The sequence below is a fragment of the Microcaecilia unicolor genome, chromosome 10 (assembly GCF_901765095.1).
Source record: "Microcaecilia unicolor chromosome 10, aMicUni1.1, whole genome shotgun sequence".
NCBI classification, from domain to species: domain Eukaryota; kingdom Metazoa; phylum Chordata; class Amphibia; order Gymnophiona; family Siphonopidae; genus Microcaecilia; species Microcaecilia unicolor.
The window spans coordinates 8,192,991-8,219,975 of record NC_044040.1 but is presented as its reverse complement, the minus strand read 5'-3'; positions in this window follow the sequence as shown (position 1 = coordinate 8,219,975).

The following is a 26,985-nucleotide window of genomic DNA, read 5'->3' as shown; positions in this document are numbered from 1 at the left end:
ATGGGAAGTGGAGGGGTGGGATGGGGGGGAAGGGCGGTTTACAAGCTTTATGGTTCATGCATAGTATCTTATTGTTTGTAAGTTGGCAATATTGAGTATGTTGTGTGTTGTGTTGCTTAACTTTGAGTTATCAATAAATATTATCTCTGTTGAAAAAAAAATACATATAGCAGTGATTTCCATTTCTAGAGACATTTCTTTTTTCTTTAAAGGGGGGGGGGCTACTGTTAAGATGTGTTATTTTACTGTTAATCTCAGTTATTACTAACTAGGTCTGATTGCAAAAATGGTACCTGTGCTAAAATAGCACGATTTAGTGGTAAAATAACACTTCTTAACAGTAGCCCACATTGATAACTTCCCCCCTTGTGAAGAACTGATATTGTGATGTCATAATGCCTCATTCCACCAATGCTTAAGAGCCAACCTCCTCAGTGATGTCACAATGGCTTGATTGTCCTCTACTTGCCTCAGGCTCTGGTAACCAGAGCTGATATTGTGATGTCATAACGCCTCATTCCACCAATGCCTAAGAGCCAACCTCCTCAGTGATGTCACAATGGCTTGATTGTCCTCTACTTGGCTTACTTTTATTACATGTGGCAGTGATTTCCATTTCTAGAGACATTTCTTTTTGCTTTAATTAAGGGGGGAAGTTATTAATATGGGCTATTGTTAAGACCTAGTTATTAGTTACTAGGTCTTATTGCTAAAATAGCACAACTTAGTGGTACAATAACACGTCATAGCGGTAGACCACATGGACATCTATGCACTTAAGTGACCCACCTGGTAATCTGCTTGTCATCTAGAACATTCATCATCTCCAAGTTGATGATTGTTCTGGAAAAAAGCCTTGTGCATTCAGTTTTGCAAAAAGGTTCTAGGCTGCTTTGCTTCACCTTCTGTTCAGTGCACCACCTCTCTGAAAAGTAAAGAATATTAACACTGCATACGCCTACACAAAGCCATGTAGATTTAACCATGACAGTCTGAAAATGTGGGAGAAATGGGAAGGCTCTTGCACAGGGTTCGCTGCTGTGCACAGTGAGCATAGGAAATCTTGCTGGTGCTGCGCTTTGGAGATTGCTGTCTTTCTGGAGTTTGTAAAGGATCAGATAACAGCAACAACAGGGAGAAAGTTGGTAGTGGTCCAGCCCAGAAGGCAAGGCTGTCAGCCTGGACTCTTTACTCACAAGATGGGATGTGCAGCATGGATGACATTGAGTGAAATCTTGGTTCCCTGCATAGGCATGTGATGAACGCATCATTAATTGCCAGCAAAAGTCTGAAGTTTTGCATTTCTCTGTCTACACACACAGAACCAGAGAAGAATTAACTATTTCATTGTGAATTCCATAAAATTGTATTTCTCTGTTATCACCCTCCTCTCACCTATCCACACCCATCCTGTCAGACTGTCATAGTAATGCTTGGATGTTTCACTTATATATACTATCTGCTACCACATTTGCTTATTTCCGATCTGACGAAGAAGGGCAACCTTCGAAAGCTAATCAAGAAATGTATTAAGTTATGTCCAATAAAAAAGGTATCATCTTATTTTCTTTTCCATGTTTTATTTTGTTTGATTTCTATTGATAACCTTAAGAGTGGACTAACACGGCTACCATACCTCTCTACTTGAAACCAGCAAACTGCCCTCTCTACCAAAACATGCTTCTTAGTCCTGCCTATGTTGTGGAGCCAAGATTTCAGTCAGTGGCATCCTGCTCCACATCAGACCCCCCTGAGCGAAGACTTTGAGTGGACAGTCCAGTTGAGGCACAGAGCAACTGCGTGCCACTCTGAGCTGGGCCACTTCTAACTTGCCCAATTTAGAAAATGAGAGACCTACTATCATTGCTGTGATCTGATACTTTACAAACTGTGAAGGAATGGCACTTGCTAATGCAGTGCACATCAAAATTTCTCACCTTCACATTTCTGTTGACAGTAGCAGAACTGTAGACAGGCGCTGCTAGCCTTTCCTTTACATTTCTGATTAATTCTGGAATTCGTCGCCAGAGAATGTGGTAAAAGCGGTTAGCTTAGCAGAGTTTAAAAAAAGGTTTGGATACTTTCCTGAAAGTCCATAAGTCATTATTAAGATGGACTTGGGGAACATCCACTGCTTATTTCAAGGATAAGCAGCATAAACTCTGTTTTACTGTTCTGGAATCTTTCCAAGTGTTTGTCACCTGGATTGGCCACTGTTGGAAACAGGACACTGGGCTTGATGGCCGTTCGGTCTGTCCCAGTATAGCAATGCTTATGTTCAGTACCTACTCTGTACTGAAGAACAGAATTTTCCATGCAACTTATCAGAAGTGGACTGACAGTAATCCAGGTCCCCAGGTACAAAATAAGTACCTGTATATAATATGTAAATCCGCTTTGATTGTAACCACAGAAAGGCAGTATATCAAGTTCCATCCCCTTTCCAATAAATATAATGGGCTCCTAACCTCTGATCTCACATATATTACTGGTTATTACTAGTTAAGGGAGAATGAGCCCCCTACTGCTGTGAGCCCTCGGGCACTGTCCAATTGCTAGACTGGTCAGTCCATTCCTGCAATGTATACTGCGGAATGTACCAACCAATGCCAAGTTACTGAGGTCACTGTATCTCCACCCTAGCTTTTGAATTTATGTATATGTATTCCGGCTCTTGTAGTTCAACAGTGAATATCAGTAAAGGAACAACAACCTGGACCAGTGGAGAAATACCCCAGAGAATTCGGCATTCATTCACAGCCGTGATTTAGGCTCAGAGCAGTACATTTCTTTCACGTCTGAGGGGCACTTGTCCCCCAGTCCGAGCAACGTAATAGTTGTCCCCATGCTTGACTTTGAGTCTCTCAAAACAAAAATGATAAAGAAGAGCCCTGTGGGTTTCTGAGAGTGACTCCGCCTGTTTCATGGCCCTTTTCCAATTCCACAGGCACATTTTTCAAAGAGCGCTAGTGGGCGAAAGGGAGGGGGTAGTTTAATAGGGAGTGAGGATGTAGTTTTGATGAATAGTCCCTGTAGGCTGCCAATTAGGCATTGTATAACACAAGGTGGTGCTCAGCAAATCAGAACACTTAACAATGCATTCGCGAGCATCCCACTCTTATCCTGCGTAGAATGTGCTCTCATGCAAGGCAAGGGAACAGCTGAATGATCCAGCATACTGCAGCAGAGGAAAAAAACAACATATTGAATAAATTATAAAAGCGTGGCCCTTATGTCAATTATAATTATTGCTTTGTCCCGGCCAGCAGCTGTGGAAAGATCTGTAGGTCGCATCCAGCCTGTATTGGGCATTGTCCCAATGAGGTCACTGCTTTTCAAAATGGGGGACACTAGAGTAAGTGGGGGGGGGGGAGGGAAAGACCACAGTGTATTGGAAATGCTGGCTTGAATTTATTTTCATTCTTTGTAATAAAAAGGCACACTTTGTTCTGTCACCAAGGGGACAGCGTTCTAATTTCAGTCTGGAGTTTTACTGTAGCTCATATGATTTGATGCTACAGAAGCTTCACGGATACAACTCTTAACTCAACTGCCACAAGCCTTCTATGACAAAACGGAAAGAAATCTGAAGGTGGGGTCCAAGGTATTCTGTTTGGGATTAAACACAGTACAGTATCCTAAACAGCCAATACCCATTTCAAAGGATGATAGTGTTATGTTTGGTTGAAATTTTCTTATTTTCATGTTGCAGTTTGCAGGTATAAGTGGCCAAACCCCTATTTGATATATTTTCTTTACTAGACATAAGAATCACTATACTGTTTCCAACAGTGGCCAATCCTGGACACGAGTAGCTGGCAAGATCCAAATAGATTTTATGCTATTTATCCTGGAAATAAGCATTGGATTTTCTCAAGTCCATCTTAATAATGGATTATGGACTTCTCTCGTAGGAAATTATCCAAACCTTTTTTTTAAACCCTGCTAAGCTAACTGCTTTTACCATATTCTCTGGCAATGAATTCCAGAGTTTAATTGCATGTTGAGTAAAGAAATGTTTTATCTGATTTGTTTTAAATGTATTACTTACTGTAATTTTATTGCACGCTCCCTAATCCTTGTATATTTGAAAAGAGGAAACAAGCGATTCACATCCACCCGTTCCACTCCACTCAGTATTTTATAGACCTCTAGCATATCTCCCCTCAGCCATCTCTTCTCCAAGCTGAAGAGCTCCTGGCCTCTTTAGCCTTTCCCCATAGGAAAGTTATCCCATTCCCTTCATCATTTTTGTCACCCTTCTCTGTACCTTTTCTAATTCCACCATCTTTTTTTTGGGATGCGGTAACCAAAATTGCACACAATATGAGGTGTGGTTCCATGGAGCAATATAAAGGCATTATAACATTCTCAGTTTTGTTCTCCATTCCTTTCCTAATAATTCCTAACATTCTATTTGCTTTCTTAGCCACTTCTGCACACTGAGCAGAGGGTTTCAACATATTATGAATGAGGATACCTATATTCTATTCTCGGGTGGTGATTTGCATCATCAAAAAGATAGCAGTCTTGCCACAAGGGATCAGAGGTGGAGACAAGATTTGAGGCCAATGGGTGAACTTTTCTCCAAAGGAATTTTCTCAGCAGTTTTTCAGGCCTCTGTTCACAGTTATTTCATCCCAGTAGTGTCAGTACCCTAGGGCAACTGTGGTTCTCAATCCTGTCCTGGGGGACCACCAGCCAGTCAGGATTTCAGGTCATCCCTAATGGAATATTCATGAGAGAGATTTGCACATTAATGGAGGTGGCAGGCATGCAAATCTGTTTCATGCATATAGTTAGGGATCTCCTGAAAGCCTGACCGGCTGGTGGTCCCCCAGGACAGGTTTGAGGACCACTGCTCTAGAAGTATGCCACTTTCTCATCTGAAATAATAGTGGACAGCAAATGGAACTTTTTTTGTATTCCTTGATCCGAAAGGGGTATTTATTCAAAAGATTTAAGTGCCTAGCCCTGAATAAATGAAAATTTCTCCTAGTATATTTTAACGCTGCTCTTCTTAACGTCATCATAACTGCTGATTTTAGAACTTCCTATTAATTTAAGCTTTATAATTAACAAAACCGAATCATTAGCATGAATGTGTTACATGAGCAAACTGTTATCTGCATGTATATATCACAGGTGTTTTATCTACACTGGTTGGAACTGACAGAGTAGCCTAGTGGTTAGTGCAGCAGACTTTAACCTTTGGCAACTGGGTTCAATTCCCACTGCAGCTCCTTGTGACTCAGGGCAAATCACCTAACCCTCAATTGCCCCAGGTACAAATAAGTATCTGTATATACTATGTAAACCACTTTGAATGTAGTTGCAAAAACCACAGAAAGGCAGTAGATCAAGTCCCATTTCCTTTTCTCTATTTGAGATTGTACATGGAATGTTGCTAGTGGAGGAGTAGCCTAGTGGTTAGTGCAGCAGACTCTGATTCTGGGGAACTGGGTTCAATTCCCCCTGCAGCTCCTTGTGACTCTGGGCAAGTCACTTAACTCTCCATTGCCCCTGGTACAAAATAAGTACCTGTATATACTATGTAAACCGCTTTGATGTTTCACTTATATATACTGTCAACTACCAACATTTGCTTATTTCCGATCTGACGAAGAAGGGCAACCTTCGAAAGCTAATCAAGAAATGCATTAAGTTATGTCCAATTAAAAAAGGTATCTTATTTTCTTTTCCATGTTTTATTTTGTTTTATTTCTATTGATTACCTTTAAAAGTAGACTAACACGGCTACCACACCTCTCTACTCAATGTAGCTGTAAAAACCAAAGGTTTATATCAAGTCCCATTCCCTTTCCATACTACAGGGAAAAAAATCTCATATAATTGGCCTATAAGAATAATAATATTAAAAAGTTTGAACTATAAAAGTGAGAAGCCCTTCTCCAAATGTTGTCTTTAAAAAAAAAAAGGAGTCTCATTATTCTAATAGGTAGTCTATTGGCTAGTTACAGAAATGGAGATCATCCGTCAATTACTGGAGTCACCGGGGACTTTGGATTAGCTCACAGTAATTGGTATATTAAGGGATACATTTCTAAGGTCTAGTCGGGAACTACACATATAATAAGGACTGAATCCATGTAAGCAAAGCATGATTAACCCTTTAATAGGCTTTAGGAAAACAAAGGTATTGGGTCCCTCACCCCGCCCTCACCCTGCATCATAACAAATACATTTGGGGGGGGTTATAATTTTTCAACACAACCATCAAGTCACAATCAGCTGGTAGATAATCTATGTATAGTACACCGACCTAGTCTAGATCCAGGGAATTGGGGAGGGGAAAGGAGAGATGGAAGTTTGTAGTGGGAAAAGCAGAGCAACTGCGTAAGTCCGCAGTTACGGGTGTAACTTAAGTACATGCTCTTACGCTACCTCTATGGCAGGCATAAATGTGGCAGTTATGTGCATAATTGACTGATAGAATTCTAAAAGCTTAGGACTAAATTCTGTACATCACGCCTAAACCATCGGCGCTGAAACAAAATACGCCTAGGCGTATTATATAAAGTACGCCTAAATTTAGCCATGCTTTACAGAATAAGCCTAAATTTCCACATGGTTTATAGAATACGCCAAGCACCCGTCCACACGGGTAAAACTTGATGTAATTGCCAATGCCTAAATTATGCGTGGACCAGGTATATCCTGTAATAATACTCATAGATTTTATAAATGGCCACACCCCGCCCATTCTATGCTCATGACCACGCCCCCTTTTCAACTACGCAACTTAGAATTTACACACATCACGTTATACAATACGCTTAGACTGTTCTGCATATAAATTCTAATTAATGCCAATTAGAGTCAATAATTGTTATGTGGCAACTGTCGGTGCTGATTGGCTATATAGAATCTGGGTGTTACTGTGTAATTGCTTGGCATGCCCATGCCCCCTCCCAAGTCCACGCCCCTCTCGCAGTTACGCACTATAGAACTTAGGCACCAACGTAATGGAATAGCACCTAAGCCTGTGAGATTAACTGCAAATTAGGGCCCCAGTATTAATAATATAATAACATTTATTTATTACATGCTTTACTTCCAGAAGTGTCCAGAGCATGGTATATCAATGCATCAACATTATTTATTTACTTTTTATTTATTTATTTGTGACATTTATATCCCACATTATCCCAAATAAGTTTGAGTTCAGTGTGGCTTAAAATAGACAGTACAGGATGCATAACAAAAGACTAATGCATAAGAAAGTAATTTGTTGTAAGAATCCAATTTTACAATACAGTATCATAAACATACTGGGATAACTATGGATGTTAACATTTAGAAAATCTATTATGAATAAGAAATTGTACATGAAACAAAGAGAAAGTGAATGGTAAATAGAGTAATAACCAATTCCGATAATAATTAATTGTTTGCGATATGGTTGTTCTTTGTGAGGGTTTTGTTTTGAATAGGAACGATTTGAGGATTTTGCAGAATCGAGTATATTCCTGTATATTTCTTTTTTTGGGTGGTAAGGAGTTCCACCATTTGGTTCCTAGGTAAGTGAAGTCTGCAGAGTGGACAGTTTTGTAGACCACTTTTTTGTAATTTGGGAGGTGTAGTCCAAGATAGTTTCTTGCCTCATATTTAGTGTTTCTTTGAGGTAAGTTGATTAATGGTACCATATAGTCTGGAGCTGTGCCATTTAGGATTTGAAAGATAAAGGTACATAATTTAAAGGTGATTCTCGCTTTGATGGGAAGCTAGTGTAATTTGATTAATAAAGGGGAGGCACTTTCAAAACTAGAGATTTTATATATGAACCTGGCTGCAGTGTTTTGAGCTGTTTGGAGTTTTTCAACAGGTATTCCTTACAGCCAGCATATATGGCATTACAATAATCGAATTGGGATAATGTTAATGATTGTACCAACTGAATGTTTCTGATGAGAAATAGGGTCTGATCCTTTTTAGTTTCCAAAGAGATCTGAAAGATTTTGTGATTACTGAGGAAACTTGCGTATCAAAAGTTAAATGTTTATCTATAATTATACCTAGAATTTTCAGATTATTGTCAATGGTGAATGAAGTGTTGTGTTATCCAAAATCAATTGAACATCATAACTTAAATTCTAGAAACAAATTATAAGATCTTAATTTAATTTAATTTTGGCGTTTATAATCCGCTTCACCATCAAGTTCTAGGTGGAGAACAATCAGTGTAAAAAAGACAATCAGAAAAAACGATCAGGTCCTTTACATACTCCAAGTACAATCAATTCAATTCCCAGGAGCAGAATTCATTATCCAAAATGTTTTTGAAAAAGCCACGTTTTCCCCATCAAAGTGTCTTAAAATCAAGAGGCATCAGGTGTGATGAAACTTTTCCTTAAAATGTGTCGCATGTCAACTCTACGTAAAATATTTGCTAAAAAAACTTGATAAATAGGTCAAGTCTTTCGAACTTCAAATCTGTTCGTATTATCATGAGCGGCAAATATGTCTGGTAATTTATCTGAGTGACTCATTACAGCAAAATCCATGGTGGGAACCCAAGGAAATTGGATGCACCCTTCAGCAAAATCGAGCACAGGACTACTACACCTTGGTGGATTCACCTTGGATTTCTACAGTTCCACATTATTTCTTTTCAAGATCAACGGGGAACAATCCAGACACATTTTGAGATAATTAATGAAGAACCCTGAGCAGTCTAGAAGGCTCGTGTGCAACTCTGCCTTCATTATTGATCCCTTCAAAGTTTTCACAATGATCCCAGCCTCCTCCTGGCCCAATATGGCTGCCAGAGCACCATATGTACATCAGTACAAAGCAGTTATGGTTCATTTGATCACTTCTACATTAAACGTGAAGTCACACATATCTTTCTGTTTGTATACTCCATTCTAGGCTCGTTCCTTTTCTAAAATATTTCTCATTCGAAGAGTTTGATCAAAGTTGATAGCAGTCCACAAAGTACAGTGTTCTGGTTGAAAACGGAAGCACCCAGTTTATCCAACACTTCCACTAGACCTTTCAGCAATTGTACCTGGTGAAAAATCTGTGCTGTTACCTACAGTACACACCTTTGTACCCCTCCACTTATGACCCTGACTCACTGTCTCGATTTGCGATACTGATATAGAATTTTCTATACCTACACGGTCTTTTTAAAGACCAGTAAAGACCTTCTCAGCTATCATCGTTATTTACAATTTGTTCCTGAGTCCATTACCAGCAGACTCCTGAGGCAGTCACCTTGTAAGCCAAAACACGGTTGCCGTGTCGAGTCCTTTTACGCATTTGAAGAATAAAGTGGATTTGTTGACCCAGTGGTTTGTCCAGCTGTCCTATCGTTTCACCACTCCTACATCCCTTGTTGCTCTCCGTGGGGTTCCTCTTGTTCAGCTACCGTTTGATTCCTGAATTATAGGCATCAGAATCTTTGAATGTGTTATTTAGATAAAAGAAATGTATTGGCTATCCGAAGCATCTGATACTCCTGCTCCACTTTTTCCCATAATTCTCCCGTTGGGTTTCTGATGCACCCTTTAGAGGATCCAGGCCTAGTAGAAAACGGCAGATAAAGATCCGCATGGTTCGTATGATAACGTGAGCTGCCCTTGCCATTTTCGGGGCACAGATCGTAGAAGTCTCCCTGGCACTGGTTTCATTTTCAACTAAGCTGGACCTGCTGTACGAATCTCTTCATAAAGGTGGTTAATAAATCCCAATAAATAAATAAATGTCAGATTTTGCACATAAGGTACATGGCAACAAGGCTAAAAATACAAGCACATTCTCAAAGCCAGCCCTTATCCCTGAAGCCTGCAGACTAACTCCGAGGGATACCAGGCTGTTTGGAAGATCTCTACTGGCTTATCCTTAAAATCAATTTAGATTAGGGCTAGCCACATGGAACCAGATCATTTTTATTCAGGCATTTCAGTGCCCAAAGGTTTCCCACCTACAGGTGATAACTCTGGTGTTAAAATTCAGAGTGTACCTTCATTATCATATTATGGAAATCTCCACGTGTGTTTTATCAGTAGATATTTACATTATTTTCTCAGGACAATCACAGAAACCCGCACAGGCGAAATAACTGAGGGAAGATGATAAGAGTTAGGGTAGAAATACCCATTTATCAGGCCCTCCGCATTGCACAAAAACATCAAAATTAGAGCTATGAAAACAATATGGTGTATAGTTTTTAAAAAAAAAACAGAGTCAGTGGCAGTAAGTATCAAATATGCTCGTGGTCTTTGCAGGCCTTGATCTCCTCTGGTGTGCTGTCTCTTAATTCCTGCATCTTCTGTCACTGGTGGATGGGTTTGGAACCCCTTCTGCTCCTTTTTTAGTGACCTTTGTGACCCCAGTCTCTTCTGTGTACACACTCTCAGGTGTAACCAGCTTTTAGGGGGCTGGATATAGCTTAGTCACATCTCTTGTCCTGTCCTCTCACACTCTTCACAGACTGTGCAGCCTCTCAATGTTTGGATAAGTCCCTTCTCTCCTCTCTATGACTCCAAGTCCATTTTAATAATGATCTATGGATTTTTCCTTTAGGAAGCCATCCAAACCTTTTTTAAACCCTGCTAAGCTAACCGCCTTTACCACATTCTCTGGCATCGAATTTAATTACACTTTGAGTGAAGAAACATTTTCTCTGATTTGTATTAAATGTACTACTTTGTAGCTTCATCGCATGCCCCCTAGTCCTAGGATTTTTGGAGAGAGTAAACAAACGATTCCCGTCTACCCATTCCACTCCACTCATTATTTTATAGACCTCTATCATATCTCCCCTCAGCTGTCTTTTCTCCAAGTGAAAGCGCACATTGGCGCCTGTTTCCTGCGCTTAAATATAAGCTTCCCAAGTAAAAAAAAATTTGAAACACTTACGTTTAAAGGCGCAGAAAACAGGCCCTGTGTGCTTCACTCGCGCATGTGCACGAGCTGAGCTTACCGTGAAACTCTTCCGTGCATACGCGCCCAGCACGTTCCTCCCCCCCCCCCACCTTGCTTTCGCTTTTACAGCGCGCATAGAATTTGAACACGATTCCTTTGAGAGCATTGGCGAGCTAGTTTTCTGCGCTGCTTCGGCGGGCTGGGTTCTGCGCTGTTGGCTTTATCGCAGCAGTTCTGAGCATCAGCCTGCTTGAACTGGTATCCCCTGCATTAGAGCACATGCCTGCCGTTTATTTATTTATTTATTTTAATCAACTGGCTGGTATTTATTTTCTCAAGGATAATCGCGTTTAAACGTTGTAGTAATGCGATTACGCTGCTGACTAAAAGACCAAATGGAGCCCTTCGCTGGAGGCCCCATGGCTTAATAATTATTTGGCTTAGAGTCTGGAGAGGGATTGTTTGAGCTAAGCAGAGTCTCCACTGTGTTTTGATTGAAGAAAATTGTTGAAGATGAGGAGCTTTTATCAGTCGAGGAGGCCAGGAACAAGCCTCTTGGCTCCACGCCTGGGTTCCTAAGTGTAAATTGTCTTTTGCCAGCTCTCAGACATTTGGCCTGCACAGAGAGGCTCAACAAGGGGGTAAGGGGCTGGGGCTGGAACCATGAAGCAGGACCCCCCCCCCCCCCTCCTTTTTTCATACTGCCAGATAAGGTTTTATTTGCACAACGATATCTCTGGGTCTTATCTGCTCTTGGTGACCTGTGCAAGCCTCTCTCTCAGATAAGTGCACTTGTGCAAACCACAGCCCTCGTCCTGCAACCCGAGTGCCCCGGCAGCCTCTTGTCCTGCCACAAGGGGCGCCGCACGCTGCAAACTCTGCTGGTTCTGGCAGAGGACGGGATTAGAACTGGGACCGGGGTTCTGTTTTGGGTTGAAGCTGCAGCCGGGACGGATCGGGCTCTTGGTGGAGAGCTGTGGAGTTCTGGCTGCCGCCTACGACCTGGCCCATGTTAGGTTTTTTTTGCTGGCTGGGTTTGATTCCTTTGGCAGGTAAAGGGCGACCTCCCTGCTCATCTAGCCAGCTGTGCTGCAGCTGTTTTGCAGCTGTGTGGACTAGATGTCCCTGGGGGGGGGGGGGGGGGCTGGGGGTTGCTCCTCGTTCAAACGTATTAAATAAGTTTCAAAAGGTGCCAGGAATTTTTTTTTTTTTTATATATATATAAGGGACTGGACTGCTGTGAAATGCTTTGCTTCGATCGTGAATGTCATTAGGGCTCTCAACTCTCTGCTAATCCTAATAACATAACACGATGAATAAATAAACACAATCCGATATATTGAGGCTGTTTCTACCTGTTTTCTAACTTTGGCCATGAGGCAGCAGAATCGGACTGGCAGTTCGCACGACCGCCTGCGTTTATTTTTGGAAAAGGAAATATAAGCGCTCTGGTACATGCAGGGCTGTTTGTATTTTAGTGTTTGTACAGCTATGTTCATCTGTGTCTTTAAGGTACAGTTTATAGAATCCAAATTGTCCTCTGTCTTCTACATAGTAGATGATGGCAGAAAAAGACCTGCACGGTCCATCCAGTCTGCCCAACAAGATAAACTCATATGTGCTACTTTTTGTGTATACCTTACCTTGATTTGTACCTGTCCTTTTCAGGGCACAGACCGTATAAGTCTGCCCAGCACTATCCCCGCCTCCCAACTACCAGTCCCGCCTCCCACCACCGGCTCTGGCACAGACCATATAAGTCTGCCCAGCACTATCCCCGCCTCCCAACCACCAGCCCCGCCTCCCACCACCGGCTCTGGCACAAACCGTATAAGTCTGCCCAGCGCTATCCCCGCCTCCCAACCACCAGCCCCGCCTCCCACCACCGGCTCTGGCACAGACCGTATAAGTCTGCCCAGCACTATCCCCGCCTCCCAACCACCGGCTCTGGCACAGACCGTATAAGTCTGCCCAGCGCTATCCCCGCCTCCCAACCACCAGCCCCGCCTCCCGCCACCGGCTCTGCCACCCAATCTCGGCTAAGCTCCTTAGGATCCATTCCTTCTGACCAGGCAGTAAAGGTCATTGCCCCCCCCCCCCCCCGCCGCTGCCCCCCCCCCCCCACACACATACAGACTGCTGCCGCCCCCTCCCACACACTGCAGCCCCCCCCCCCCTACCTCTGCAGCTACTGTCCCCACCAGATTTGGGGTATTTGAAGGCTTTTATGTACTCAGTTATTGACTCTGTTTGATAATTGTATTTTTCTTTCTTGTGTTTTTTGTTCTGTACCTTCCATCTGAATGTGATGGGGGGGGAGGGGTTCTCTTGTAATCCACAATGAATCCCAGTGAGATATGGCAGAATATAAGCAATGGAGTGAAATAAAAAAATTTCCCTGCTGGCTGTGTTTTTTTTGGTAATACTTTCCTCCCACTCCCCCCACCACCTGTAGTCTCCACTATAGCATAATCCAAACATGCTGTAACGCTCAGTCAGCTCACATACCCCCACCCCCACTTTAATCAATAAATACACCGTTGTGTAGCAAACAAAAAAACCCTATATTTTGTGAATCAGAAATGTCCACCAGCAGCTTTAACCAGATGAACAGAACTGAAAATTCCCCCCCCCCCCCCGATGTCCCTGCCAGCCAAAAGGAATTAAACTAACCCAGGCAGCTTTGAATCCCTCTGCTCCAACTGCAGCTGCTCAGAGGCTTCGGGCCCTTCAAACACCCCCAACCACAGGTTATGCTCATCCCCAGATGACCTCTGCCATGTTTAAGTGAAATGCTCCTGTATTTAGTGGTGTCTGGACAGGCCTATTCAAGTTGCAGATGACGCCATGGAGGGGACCAGTAAGTTTAGACGGTTCCAGTCCCCCTCCCTGTCCACTTTCAGAAGTGTTTCTAATATCATATGAATTGTCAATTGGACCTAAACGTAGTGGACATGGCAAAATGTTCTAGCCAATTGTACCACATCCATGTTCATTTTTTTTTCCTATATCTCTTTGCTCGTGGGTGACCTACCACCTTTCCAGACTAGCCTGGACCAGATAATAAATTACATAAGTATACAAGTATTGCCTTACAAGACTGGGAGACTGGGCTTCTAAATGGCAGATGACCTTTAATGTGAGCAAGTGCAAAGTGATGCATGTGGGAAAGAGGAACCCGAATTATAGCTATGTCATGCAAGGTTCCACGTTAGGAGTCGCCGACCATCTAGGTGTCGTCGTTGATGATACGTTGAAACCTTCCGCTCAGTGTGCTGCTGCGGCTAACAAAGCAAATGGAAAAACAAAAATGAGGATGTTATAATGCCTTTGTATTGTTCCATGGTGCGACCGCACCTCAAATATTGTGTTCAATTCTGGTCGCCGCATCTCAAAAAAGATATAGTGGAATTAGAAAAGGTGCAGAGAAGGGCGACGAAAATGATAAAGGGGATGGGGCAACTTCCCTATGAAGAAAGGCTGAAGCGTCTAGGGCTCTTCAGCTTGGAGAAAAGGCAGCTGAGGGGAGATATGATAGAGGTCTATAAAATAATGAGTGGAGTTGAACGGGTAGACGTGAAGTGTCTGTTTACGCTTTCCATAAATACTAGGACTGGGGGGCATGCGATGAAGCTACAATGTAGTAAATTTAAAACAAATCAGAGAAAATATTTCTTCATTTTTGTTACCCTTCTCTGTACCTTTCCTAATTCCACGGTATCTTTTTTGAGATGCTGCGACCAGAATTGAACACAATATTCGAGGTGTGGTCACATCATGGAGCGATACAAAGGCATTATAACATCCTCATTTTTGTTTTCCATTCCTTTCCTAATAATACCTAACATTCTATTTGCTTTCTTAGCCGTCACCACATACTGAACAGAGGGTTTCAACGTATCATCGACGACGACACCTAGATCCCTTGCAGATCAGACAGCAGCCGTGTTGCTGGCTGATCTGCAAGGCTTCGTTCTGTTTCTATGAGTCTGGCATCCTGCACGTACAACAGAACGAAGCCTTGCGCCAGAAGAAGAGGACCTCGGCTGGTGGGGGTTGGGGTCCCCCGCCAGCAAAGGTAGGCGATGGCAGTGGCGGGGGAGGGTTGGCGGTAGGAGGGGGGGTCAAAGTTGGTGGCAGCGGCGACGGGGGGGGGGGGGGGTCAAAAATGGCGGGGGGGCGGCGGCGCCAGGGGGGGCTAAAATGTGCCCCCTCACCTCGGGCTCTGGACCCCCCTCCTGCCGAACTCTGGCTATGCCCCTGGTTGGAATGCTTGCAAGATGAAATTTCTCAGCGCTGAGACACGCTCTTACCTTGCCACGCCTCATGAGAAAAGGTAGTGGTAGCATTAGGCTTTTTAAAAAATTCTGTCCCATGTGACATCAGGAGAGAAACAAATATAGGACTAGATTCTATGTATCATGCCTAAAAAATCTGCGCCAAAATAAAATATGCCTAGGCGTACTTTATAGAATAAGCCTATATTTCTACACGGTTTATAGAATCTGCCGAGTGCCCGTCCATGCGACTAGATTTAGTCACGGGCAGTTACACCAAGTAAATCCTGATGCCTAAATTCTGCACGGACTGGGTCCATTCTATAACCACGTGCATAGATTTTAGAAATGTCCATGACCCGCCCATTCCACACCTTTAGCCACGCCCCCTTTCCAAACTATGCGACTTAGAATTTACATGCATCATGTTATAGAATACGCTTAGACAATTCTGTGTATACATTCTAATTCAAATTACTGTTAATAATTGATTGTTAAATGGCAATTATCAGCGCTGATTGGCTTGTTAACTAATTAAGCTGCACATGCAAATCCAGAATACGTCTGGATTTATGCATGCAGTGGCGATCCTAGGTCGACTGCCACCCGAGGTGGATTGCCGCTGCGCACCCCCCGCTCCGGGTGCAGTGGTGTCCGTCCCCCCAGGGTGCAGCACGACACACCTCCCCAGCGCAATGACACCCTCCTCCCCGGCGCATCAAGCTCCCCCCCCCCCCCCGGCACAATGACACCCCCTCCCCGGTGCATCAAGCCCCCCCCCCCAAGTGCATTCTTGGCTGCTGGAGGGTGCAGAGAGCAGCTGCGTGCCTGTCGGCTCAACTGGCTCCCTCTGCCCCGGAACAGGAAGTAACCTGTTCCAGGGCAGAGGGAGCAGGGAACCAGCGGAGCTGACAGGCGCACGGCTGCTCTCTGCACCCTCCAGCAGCGTGCACCCGGGGCGGACCGCCTCACCATTCCTACACCACTGTATGCATGCAACTTAAGTCACGCTATATAGAATCCAGGGGACAGAGCCTCAAAGTAAAGTGACCAATGTCTTGAGTAGCAATATGATGGGGATGGTTCCAAACTGACGAGCCGGGTGAGGATGGAGAACCAGATTATGTACCCTTGCAGACCTCTGCTTGGAACTTCTGCCAACAGCACATCATCAGAATGCTTTATTTATTTATTTATTCCAGGCATTTGATATACTACAAATTAATCCTTTACAGGCAAACTACAAGGCTGGTGGAACGCGGTAAGCAGGGTTTGCAGGGCGGGGGGGGGGGCGCCAACATTCGGGGGCACCTGGCTACAGCCCCAGCTGCCCTGCCCTTTTTCACCGCTGCTGCTCTGCCTGTAGTGAAATGGTCTGTTGCGCCGGCTCCGTGTGCTCCTCTGCGTCACAGAATTAACTACTTCCGGTTTCGTGAAACCAGAAGTAGTTAGCCTGCGGCTCGGAGGAGCATGCATTGCCGGTGCCGGCGTGCCAGACCCATTTGACTAAAGGCAGAGCTGTAGGTGGGAGCTGATCCAGTTGACCGATGAGAGAATGCAGCTGGAGCTGGGGCTGAAAAAGGAGGAGGGTGGGAGAAGAAAGAAAGGAGATGCTGGGCTGCCTTGGGACGGGGCAGGGGGCGACTGATAGTTTGCAGGGGGGCGCCAGAGACCCTAGCACCGGCCCTGGCAAGCTAAGCAGTTCACAACCATCAAACATATAAACGGCAAGTGACCGACTCACCTGCAAATGCGCAGTAGAATGCTAAGAGTGTAGAAGTCCAAGCCCCGCCTCCACCAGCAGTACAGCCCAATAGGGAGGAGGGCTTGGACATGGGCGTGGAAATCGGAGGAGGGGGCAGAACTGAGGGAAACACGCTGGGGAGAGGGCAGGGGAGAGAGCAGGGTTGGTGGACCCGGGGGGGGGGGCATAGGAAAACAAAAAACTAACCCGTTGTTACGGGCTTAACGGCTAGTCTATTAATAAAATGTCTGTACTGAGGATGGGTGGGAAGGGAAAGGGGTGGGAGTATGATAGGGATGGGGGGGGGGGGGAACCAACTAGTTGGCAGAGGGAAAAGAAGGAAAGAATAGAAAAGTTTTTAAGAGGACCTTAAATGAATGAAGAGGAATGATGACTCTGAGAGATGAAGGGAAGGTCGTTCCACAAGTTGGGGCCCAAGTAGCTGAGAGCCGTGTCACAAGAGAGTGTAAGATGAAGGGTCGTGGGAGAGAAGATTGTCAGAGGATGACCCAAGGGGTCTGGAGGGACAGTCGGGAACTAGAAGTCTTTTCAATCGAGGAACATAGAACAGAAGGGAGTGATATAGGGAGAGCAGATGGCCATGTGCTCTTTATCTGCCTACACTTTTCTCTGTTTCTATGGAACTGAGCCCTGGCTCTGTAAATGCTCATTATTTGAAATGATGATGGACTGTGAGAACATTATGGGCTTTGATATCTAAGAAAACAATGTTAATAATAAGAATATGGGTTTCTTACATATTTAACAAAGTAATGCCTTTTGTTTTGTGTTACATTTTAACAAGTTATAGGATGCATTTAATGTTATGTTCGAATTTACAAGATCTTTTCAATGCATGTTGGGTATGGGAATGGGAAAGAAAACTGCGATGTTGAGGGAACGGTACCAATATGATGGGGGTGGGTTGCACACCTTACCTTAGAATTCATAAATCCAAACAGCAGGTTTAAAAATCAAAGAGAATTAGGAAGCTACTGGGTTGTGACTTGGTCCCTCTTTTGGTTATCAATAGAAATCGAACAAAATAAAACATGGAAAAGAAAATAAGATGATACCTTTTTTTATTGGACATAACTTAGTACATTTCTTGATTAGCTTTCAAAGGTTGCCCTTCTTCCTCAGATCGGAAATAAGCAAATGTCCCTCTTTTGCAAATCTTGGGAACTATTCAGTCCTGAAACTTAACAATCAGCCTGCGTGCTTTGAAAGTATCGGAGGATCTAACTAAACATACATTTATATCTATATCTGTCTGTTTGGAGATAATCTGAGAGAAAGATGGATAGACCTTTCTGACTAGGTGTTCTCACTCAGCAACAGAAAAAATGAACATTGAGACGGAGCAGGCGGCTTTCGGTAATCTGTAAATGATCGCTGGCAGAGTCTGAAGGCTTCAGGTCTGATCTGTGTTTGCTCCAAAAGAAAGTCCAAAGAGGATGGGGTTAATAAAGGGAGATTTTGACCAGAGCTGTGCTTGGAATACGCAACCAGCCGCACAAAAAAGGTCAGAGCTGATGGCTGGAGGCCGAGCAGATTTGCAATGACTCTTCTAAGAGGTTGAGCAGTAAAATTGGAACTGGCAAAAGCAATGTAAGAGTGGGTCACCTCCCCAGCCCCCATCCCTAAAATCAGTCTGCAACAAGTGTATCTCAGTCTCAGCAGGGGGATGTGTTGGCTTTGCCTTTCTAGAACCAATCTGATGCTCGCCTGCAAAGAAACAACAGTGGCATCTGATTTGGCCCATGAGGGGTTGGAAAGTCTTCAGGTAGGGCCTGAAAACCCTTGGCGGTATCTTGTCACTTGATTGAGCTAAAAAATGAACTGGAGCCTAAGTAATCATTGAAACGTGAGGCCCGTGTTGAAGTAAGAGAGGCATTTTATGTAATTATAAATCGCTTAGAGATAAGACGGGGTGGGCAGGGGAGACGAGCATTCTGTACATTGTACATTTGCAGTTCTGCGGGGAGGGGAGGGGGTGATGATTTGTAAAGAGAGATTGTCCCATCTGTGAATGCAAAGATCTGGCACACCATGAATCCAGGGCCGCCGAGAGACACGGCCGGGCCTGGGGCAGGGCGCCACCCCCTTCACTTGGGGCAGGGCTGCCACCCCCTTCACTTGGGCCACAGCCGCCGCCGCCCCCCTCCCTCCCCCACTTGGGCACCACTACCCTCTTACCTTCTTGCGTCTGTCACTCTCCTGCTCCTGTGTGCCGGGACGGGGTTATCATGTTAACGCAATCAGCTTATGTTCGTATGCTGTTCATACAGCTTTATTTAAATAAAAAGACATTGATTACGGAGTCTGTTTTCCAAAGCAGTTTACCAGCGTGTCGAAACTGAAGCAAGGGCAGCATCAGAGAATCAAATATTAGAAATACGTTTGATACCGGATGATGTAATTATTCCGTTCAGTTTCTATATTTAAGGCATTATGGAGACACTTGGCAGACTAGTGAAATGCCTTCCGAGTCTTGCCGCTCGTCACATAGTAACATAGTAGATGACGGCAGAAAAAGACCTGCACGGTCCAACCAGTCTGCCCAACAAGATAAACTCATATGTGCTACTTTTTGTGTATACCTTACTTTGATTTGTACCTGTCTTTTTCAGGGCACAGATCGTATAAGTCTGCCCAGCACTATCCCCGCCTCCCAACCACCAGCCACGCCTCCCACCACCGGCTCTGGCACAGACCGTATAAGTCTGCCCAGCACTATCCCCGCCTCCCAACCACCAGTCCCGCCTCCCACCACCGGCTCTGGCACAGACCGTATAAGTCTGCCCAGCACTATCCCCGCCTCCCAACCACCAGTCCCGCCTCCCACCACCGGCTCTGGCACAGACCGTATAAGTCTGCCCAGCACTATCCCCACCTCCCACTACCGGCTCTTGCCACCCAATCTCGGCTAAGCTCCTGAGGGTCTTCTTTGTCAAAACTGAGGGTTTCTTTTACTAAGCCGCATAGGCACCTATGTACACCCAATGGGCATCAATTCGGAGTAACCGCCTGGCTACGACACGGCCTGGGCAGTAATTTCATTTTTTTACGTGCATCCGCTACACGTGCAGGAAAATAATTTTTATTTTCCAGCACACAGCGGAAACCGGGTGGTACTCGTCATTCTACCCATGTAGACGATTACCGCATGGTTAACGTGTGAGACCTTACCGCTAAGTCAATGGGTGGTGGTAAGGTCTCAGACCCTAAATGGACGTGCGCCAATTTTTATTTGGCCGCACGTCCATTTTCGTCAAAAATTTTAAAAAGGCCTTTTTTTACAGGCACGCTGAAAAATGGATCTGCGCGCGCCCAAAATATGCACCTTTTTTAAACCTTGCTAATCTAACTGCTTTTGCCACATTCTCTGGCAATGAATTCCAGAGTGTAATTACTCATTGAGTGAAGAAATATTTTCTCCGATTTGTTTTAAATTTGCTACTTAATAGTTTCTTTGCATGCCCCCTAGTCCTAGTATTCTTGGAAAGAGTAAACAAGCGATTTACATCTACCTGATCCACTCCACTCAGTATTTTTTAAACCTCTATCATATCTCTCCTCAGCCATCTCTGCTTCTCCCCACAGCAATGGAGGATTAAGTGATTTGGGAAGGGAAATGGGACTTGATATACTGCCTTTCTGTGGTATTTTGCAACTACATTCAAAGCGGTTTACATATATTCAGGTACTTATTTTGTACCAGTGGCAATGGAGGGTTAAGTGACTTGCCCACGGTCACAAGGAGCTTTGTGGGAATTGAACCCAGTTCCCCAGGATCAAAGTCTGCTGCACTAACCACTAGGCTACTCCTTCGCTCCCAAGGTTTGCACAAGGTTACAAGGAGCTGAGGTGGAATTTGCACGCAGTTCCTGGACCAGTGCTCTAACCGCCATGTAAATGGCTTAATAGCCTGTAAGGCTGAAGATTGGTGGGCAGTTGACTTTTGACAAGTGCCTCTGAGACCTTTCTCAGAGGAACCAGCCAATCTATGTGTCTCAGGGACAGCGTCTTGTGCTTATCATGACTGGAATGAACCTTGCTCCTAAGCCAGGGCATGTGGAATATGATCTCTCAAAGTTACTGCTAATGCTCACCGTAGTAATTATTGTTTATCATAATTTGATATACTGCCTCTTTCGAGCACAAGTCGAGGCGGTTCACATTTGGGATTTTAGGGTGGTGATTAGGGTAGGGGGTGGAGGGGGTTTATGGTTCATTCCCAGGCCTTTGATGGTTTCTCGTTACCTCCAGTTCTTGATTTGATTGTATATCGTTGATACATATCAGCAGTGTTTATCTTTTTGTTTTGTACTCCAATAAAAAGATTTTAATATAAAAATGTAAATTCCAGAAAGGAACGCCACAGTTAATAGGATAGGACAATACATTAATCCATTAAGAGAAAGGAAACAACGTTCATTAAAGCAACACCCAAAAATATAGTGGAATTAGAAAAGGTACAGAGACGGGCAACAAAAATGATAAAGGGGATGGGACGATTTCTCTATGAAGAAAGGCTGAAGCGTCTAGGGCTCTTCAGCTTGGAGAAAAGATGGCTGAGGGGAGATATGATAGAGGTCTTTAAAATAATGAGTGGAGTGGAACAGGTAGACGTGAATCATTTGTTTACTCTTTCCAAAAATACTAGGACTAGGGGGCATGTGATGAAGCTACGAAGTAGTAAATTTAATACAAATCAGAGAAAAAAAATTTTCACGCAACGTGTAATTAAGCTCTAGAATTCAATGCCAACGAATGTGATAAAGGCGGTTAGCTTAGCGGGGTTTAAAAAAAGGTTTGGATGGCTTCCTAAAGGAAAAGTCCATAGATCATTATTAAAATGGACTTGGAGAAAATCCACTGCTTATTTCTAGAATAATAAGCATAAAATGTATTGTACTGTTTTGGGATCTTGCCGGGTATTTGTGACCTGGATTGGCCACTGTTGGAAACAGGATGCTGGGCTTGATGGACCTTTGGTCTGTCCCAGTGTGGCAAAAGTCCATGAATCCCAATATAGACTCACTGATGATCAAACGTTGCAGAGAACAGATATGCTCATTGTGCCAAAGACAACCTCCTCTGGTGTTCATATGATAGGACTTGTATCCAGATATGTTTGAAAAGCCTGAGGTTCCCAAAATTATGGAGTACAAGAACAGTGGCGACGACAAAATATGATACACAAATGTCCTGTAATAAATTTCTTCAAAACAATCCAATGACCGTTTTCTTTTTGTCCTCTCCACTGTTCTTGTACTGCTTTGCGAAGTGTGGAGTTTTGTCCTTCGGTTATTGTGGTCTCAAAATGATGGGACACATTTTGTTTTTTTTCTCTTGATCTAACTGCGTTTTTTGGGGACCTGAGGATCTTCTCTCTGTAATCAATTCCATTCTATAACCAGTTTCCTTGCATCTGGTTTTTTATTAGTTGGAATGGGGATATCTCAGGTGATCATAACCTCTTCATTCTCCATAATTCTCTGGTTCTATTTGAACTGAAGACCCAAGGGATTTGGATGAAAATTGCCAGATGAAACCAAAATATTATCTGATTTGACACAGAGCAGGTTCTCTGGACTTTTGTACCTTCCATGGGGGTTTAACATTTTGATCTCGTTCTTAAGAATGTCTATAGACTGACTGATTGTGACACCTTGAGTTTTCAAGCAATGCCTGGAATTTATTGCAAACGGCTGTCTGGACAGAAACAAAGTGCTGGGAATAGGTTCCAGAAAAATTAAGTTGCAAAGCCGATGAAAAATTAGTAGTCTGCTTTTGAAGGTTCCCCTCCTCCTGCCTCCCTCATCCTGTGCAAACTGGAAAATCATTTTGAGGCTGTTCTATCTGGGGAAACTCAGAGCGAGGAACTGAGAAGCATTGAGACCACATGTTCAGCTCCTGTCAGTGGAGTTGCATTTATCATTTCAAACAGAAAGCAAAAATGATGTGTTTCTGCGACGTTAAACAGCAACACATTTTGTAAAGAATTTGCATCCAGCGGCATTCGTCAAGTTAGAAGTTGGTCTTCCTAATGGAAGTTCCACGGGGTCGATAGTCAAAGCAATTTAACCAGGCAGTTGACGTTCCTGACTAATCAATGAACATTTAGTTAGTTATTTATTTTATTCTTTATATACTGCCTGTCGTACAATCAGGGCTTTTTTTTTTTTGAGGGGGGAACTGAGTACCGGCACCTTTTCCATTGTCTGCTAAAATTGACCCATGGACCTCAAGTTTTAATGAAAGAGTTCAGGCTCTACACACCAATTCTGCCTTGTCATGGGTTCTGTGACTGGTTGCAGGGGGCCTGGCGATTGTGGGGAAGGTCCCTCAGTGATTACCCCCACCCCTGAAGGGTGGCCTAGCATTTGAGTACCGGCACCTTTTTCACTAGAAAAAGTGCACTGCGTTCAATTAAATCGATCGTGCAGGCCATTCACTGATACTCAGTGGCTCTTAACCAAAAAAAACTGGAAGCCAGCAATTTTGTGGGCAGTCTGGGGCGGAGTTGGTACTTATACAGTTATATCTTAACCACATAAGTTAACCAGACAAATAGGACCACATCAAACACAGTCCTTGCTTCGTCTGGTTTAACTTATGCAGTTAAGTGATGAATATTGCACTTAGAAACAGAGAAAAATGAAGCAGATAAAGAACGTACTCCCCACATATATCCAGAAATGTTTAATAATGCCTTCTGTCATATTACTATCATGTATTCTATTACTATGCAACCCAAAATCCTTCTGTAATACCAATTGCCTATTCTCTTCTCATTTCCACTATTCATGATGTATTGTAAGCCACATTGAGCCTGCAAAGAGGTGGGAAAATGTGGCATACAAATGCAATAAATAAATATTTATCATTTCTATAGCGCTACAAGGCATACGCAGCGCTGTACACCATACACAAAAAAGACAGTCCCTGCTCAAAGAGCTCACAAACTAGATAAGACAGATAAACAGACAGAACAATTAAGGGTAAGGGGATAAATAGGTGAGGTTGAAGGAGGTTAGGAGTCAAAAGCAGTGAGATCCTATGTGTTTGTCCCAAGCTCTCTTGAATTCAGATACTGCTCTCCCCCTTCCCTCCTCAACCCTCTTCCCCACGTTTACCTTATTTCTTTCTTCTCCAAAAGGCATCAGCGGCAGGCAATTCCTATAGGCTGCCCTGCCTCTGCCGCTAGCACCAGGGTTTTCACTCTACTGTGTATCCCGCCTCTGAGGAAACAGGAAGTTGCATTAAGAGGCCGGCCGCAGTAGGGAGAAGAGGCCAGTGACGGTGGCAGGGCAGCCTATGGGAATCGGTGCCACTGCCGCCTTTTGGAAATGAAAGAAATAAGGTAAACGTGGGGAAGAGGGTTGAGGAAGGAAGGGGGGGAATGCCGCTCCCAGGAGAGTGCCACCTGAGGTGCCCGCTTCAGGTGGCCTAACGGTAGGGCCGCCATTGGTGTTATAGAATAAGGTAGATCTGCACCTAATTTAGGCGTAAGAATATACACTAGGTTTCAATTGGTGTAAATCATCACACCTAAAACTGTGCATGGATCCTAGTGCTACGCACTATTCTATAAACGATGCCCAACTTTGAGTGCCATTGATAGAATAGCACTTAGTGTTCATATTTTTTGGTACCCAAATTTATAGAATTTAATCCATGGTTATCATGGTGCACACGGCTCCACTGTATATAGTTATTACATAGTTGTGGGTTCCGTAACCTTCAGAGGTAGAAAGAGTATGGATAAGTACATAAGTATTGCCATACTGGGAAAGACCAAAGGTCCATCGAGCCCAGCATCCCATTTCCAACAGTGGCCAATCCAGGTCACAAATACCCGGCAAGATCCCAAAAAAGTACAAAACATTTTATTTATTTATTTATTTGTTGCATTTGTACCCCACATTTTCCTACCTATTTGCAGGCTCAATGTGGCTTACATAGTACCGTCAAAGGCGTTTGCCCAGTCAGTAGATAACAAATACAAAGTTGTATAGTGATCGTATGAGGTATAAGTGGAGTGTTGGAATGGATGCTTATCCCAGAAATAGTGGACTTTCCCCAAGTCCATTTAATAACGGTCTATGGACTTTTCCTTTAGGAAGCCGTCCAAACCTTTTTTAAACTCCGCTAAGCTAACCGCCTTTATCACATTTTCTGGCAACGAATTCCAGAGTTTAATTACACGTTGAATGAAGAAACATTTTCTCCGATTCGTTTTAAATGTACTACATTGTAGCTTCATCGCACGCCCCCTAGCCCTAGTATTTTTGGAAAGCGTGAACAGCCGCTTCACATCTACCCGTTCGACTCCACTCATTATTTTATAGACCTCTATCATATCTCCCCTCAAGTTTATTAGATCTGCTGGGGGTTTTATTTGCTTGTTTTCCTGTGCGAGTGCTACTGGCTGGTTCTTTCTGAGCCTCTCTCCTGCTCCTTCAGTAGATAGAACCCCGGCGAAGGCCTTAAGGCTCAGCAGTATGTCAGGGAGGGTCAGATAGCAGACGCTCCTCAGTCTCACTAGCTGAAAACCTAAAAGTGCTGTTTAATGCTGCTTTTGATTTCAGGAGGCATTCGGCTCTACATTATAGTCTTGGATTCTTCTCTTGGTTCTGAGCGTTGTGATCAATAACACTGACATTTCGCTTGGCTTCTGCCTGTTCAAATGCCACCTTGGACAGCTGCTCCCTCCCTCCCCCCCCCCCCTTTATCACGTCTTATGGAAGCTCCTTTTCATCCTACCATCCTTTGCTTCTTAGCAAATAATACAGTACAGTCTCGATTATCCAACCTTTACTAATCCTGCCATCTGGCGTATGCAACAGATCCCCCCAGTGATGTCATCACGTCTCTTTCTATTTTCCGGCATAGCACAGAGGGAAGTTTTGCACCTGAGACAATTTTGATTCAGACCCAGGACCCTGCTTTTATGGCTTTTGTTTATTCATTGGTTTTTTTTAGGGGTTACCATTGTTTACCGTATTATCCGGCTTTTCACTTATCCAACAAGAGGCCGGTCCCGGTTAATCGAGACTCTACTGTAATTGTTATCAATAGAAATGAAACAAAATAAAACATGGAAATGAAAATAAGATGATACCTTTTTTATTGGACATAACTTAATGCATTTCTTGATTAGCTTTCGAAGGTTGCCCTTCTTCGTCAGATCGGAAATAAGCAAATGTGCTAGCTGACAGTGTATATAAGTGAAAACATTCAAGCATTACTATGACAGTCTGACAGGGTGGGAGGATGGGGGTGGGTAGGAGGTATGCATGGGGACATCAAAGCATATCATTGATATTCTAACAGGATGGGTGTGGATAGGTGAGGGGTGGGGTGATCAACAGAGACATACAGCTTTATGGTTTATAATGGGCTAGGAACCCCAGATCCTTGTTAAGTCCTTTCTGTTGGGTGTTAAAATATTCAATCATTCTGACTTCAAAGGTCTTGCGTTCTTGTATGGTTTTAAAGTTACCTTTCAGTATTCTCACTGTGAAATCACTGGTACAGTGTCCTGGTTCTGTGAAGTGCTGTCCCACCGGGGTGGGGGCCCTACTGGCTGTATTGTTCATGTGATGTCTATGTAAATTGAATCTTGTCTTAAGCATCTGGCCTGTTTCTCCAATATAGCATCCTTCGTTACATTTTTTACACTGAATGATATATACCACATTGGAAGATGAGCAAGTGAAAGATCCCTTTATGTTGAATATCTTTCCTTTGTGGGTAACTGTGGGGTCCTTTTATTTTGTTTGATTTCTATTGATAACCTTAAGAGTGGACTAACACGGCTACCACACTCCTCTACTGTAATTGTGAAATAGCACATTTTTAAGAGGACTTGTGCAGGTTGACTGTGAAACTGTTCTGGCCTGGGTCTTTTGTTACTGAAAGACACAGGTTGTTAGATTTCATGACACTGGTTCCTTTCTGTGCTGCTAATACAAGTTCCCAAAATTGCAGGAAGCAGACACAAAGTACTGCTCACTTGGTTCCTATCCTGTCCACATGTCTATAGCCCTACTGAAATAC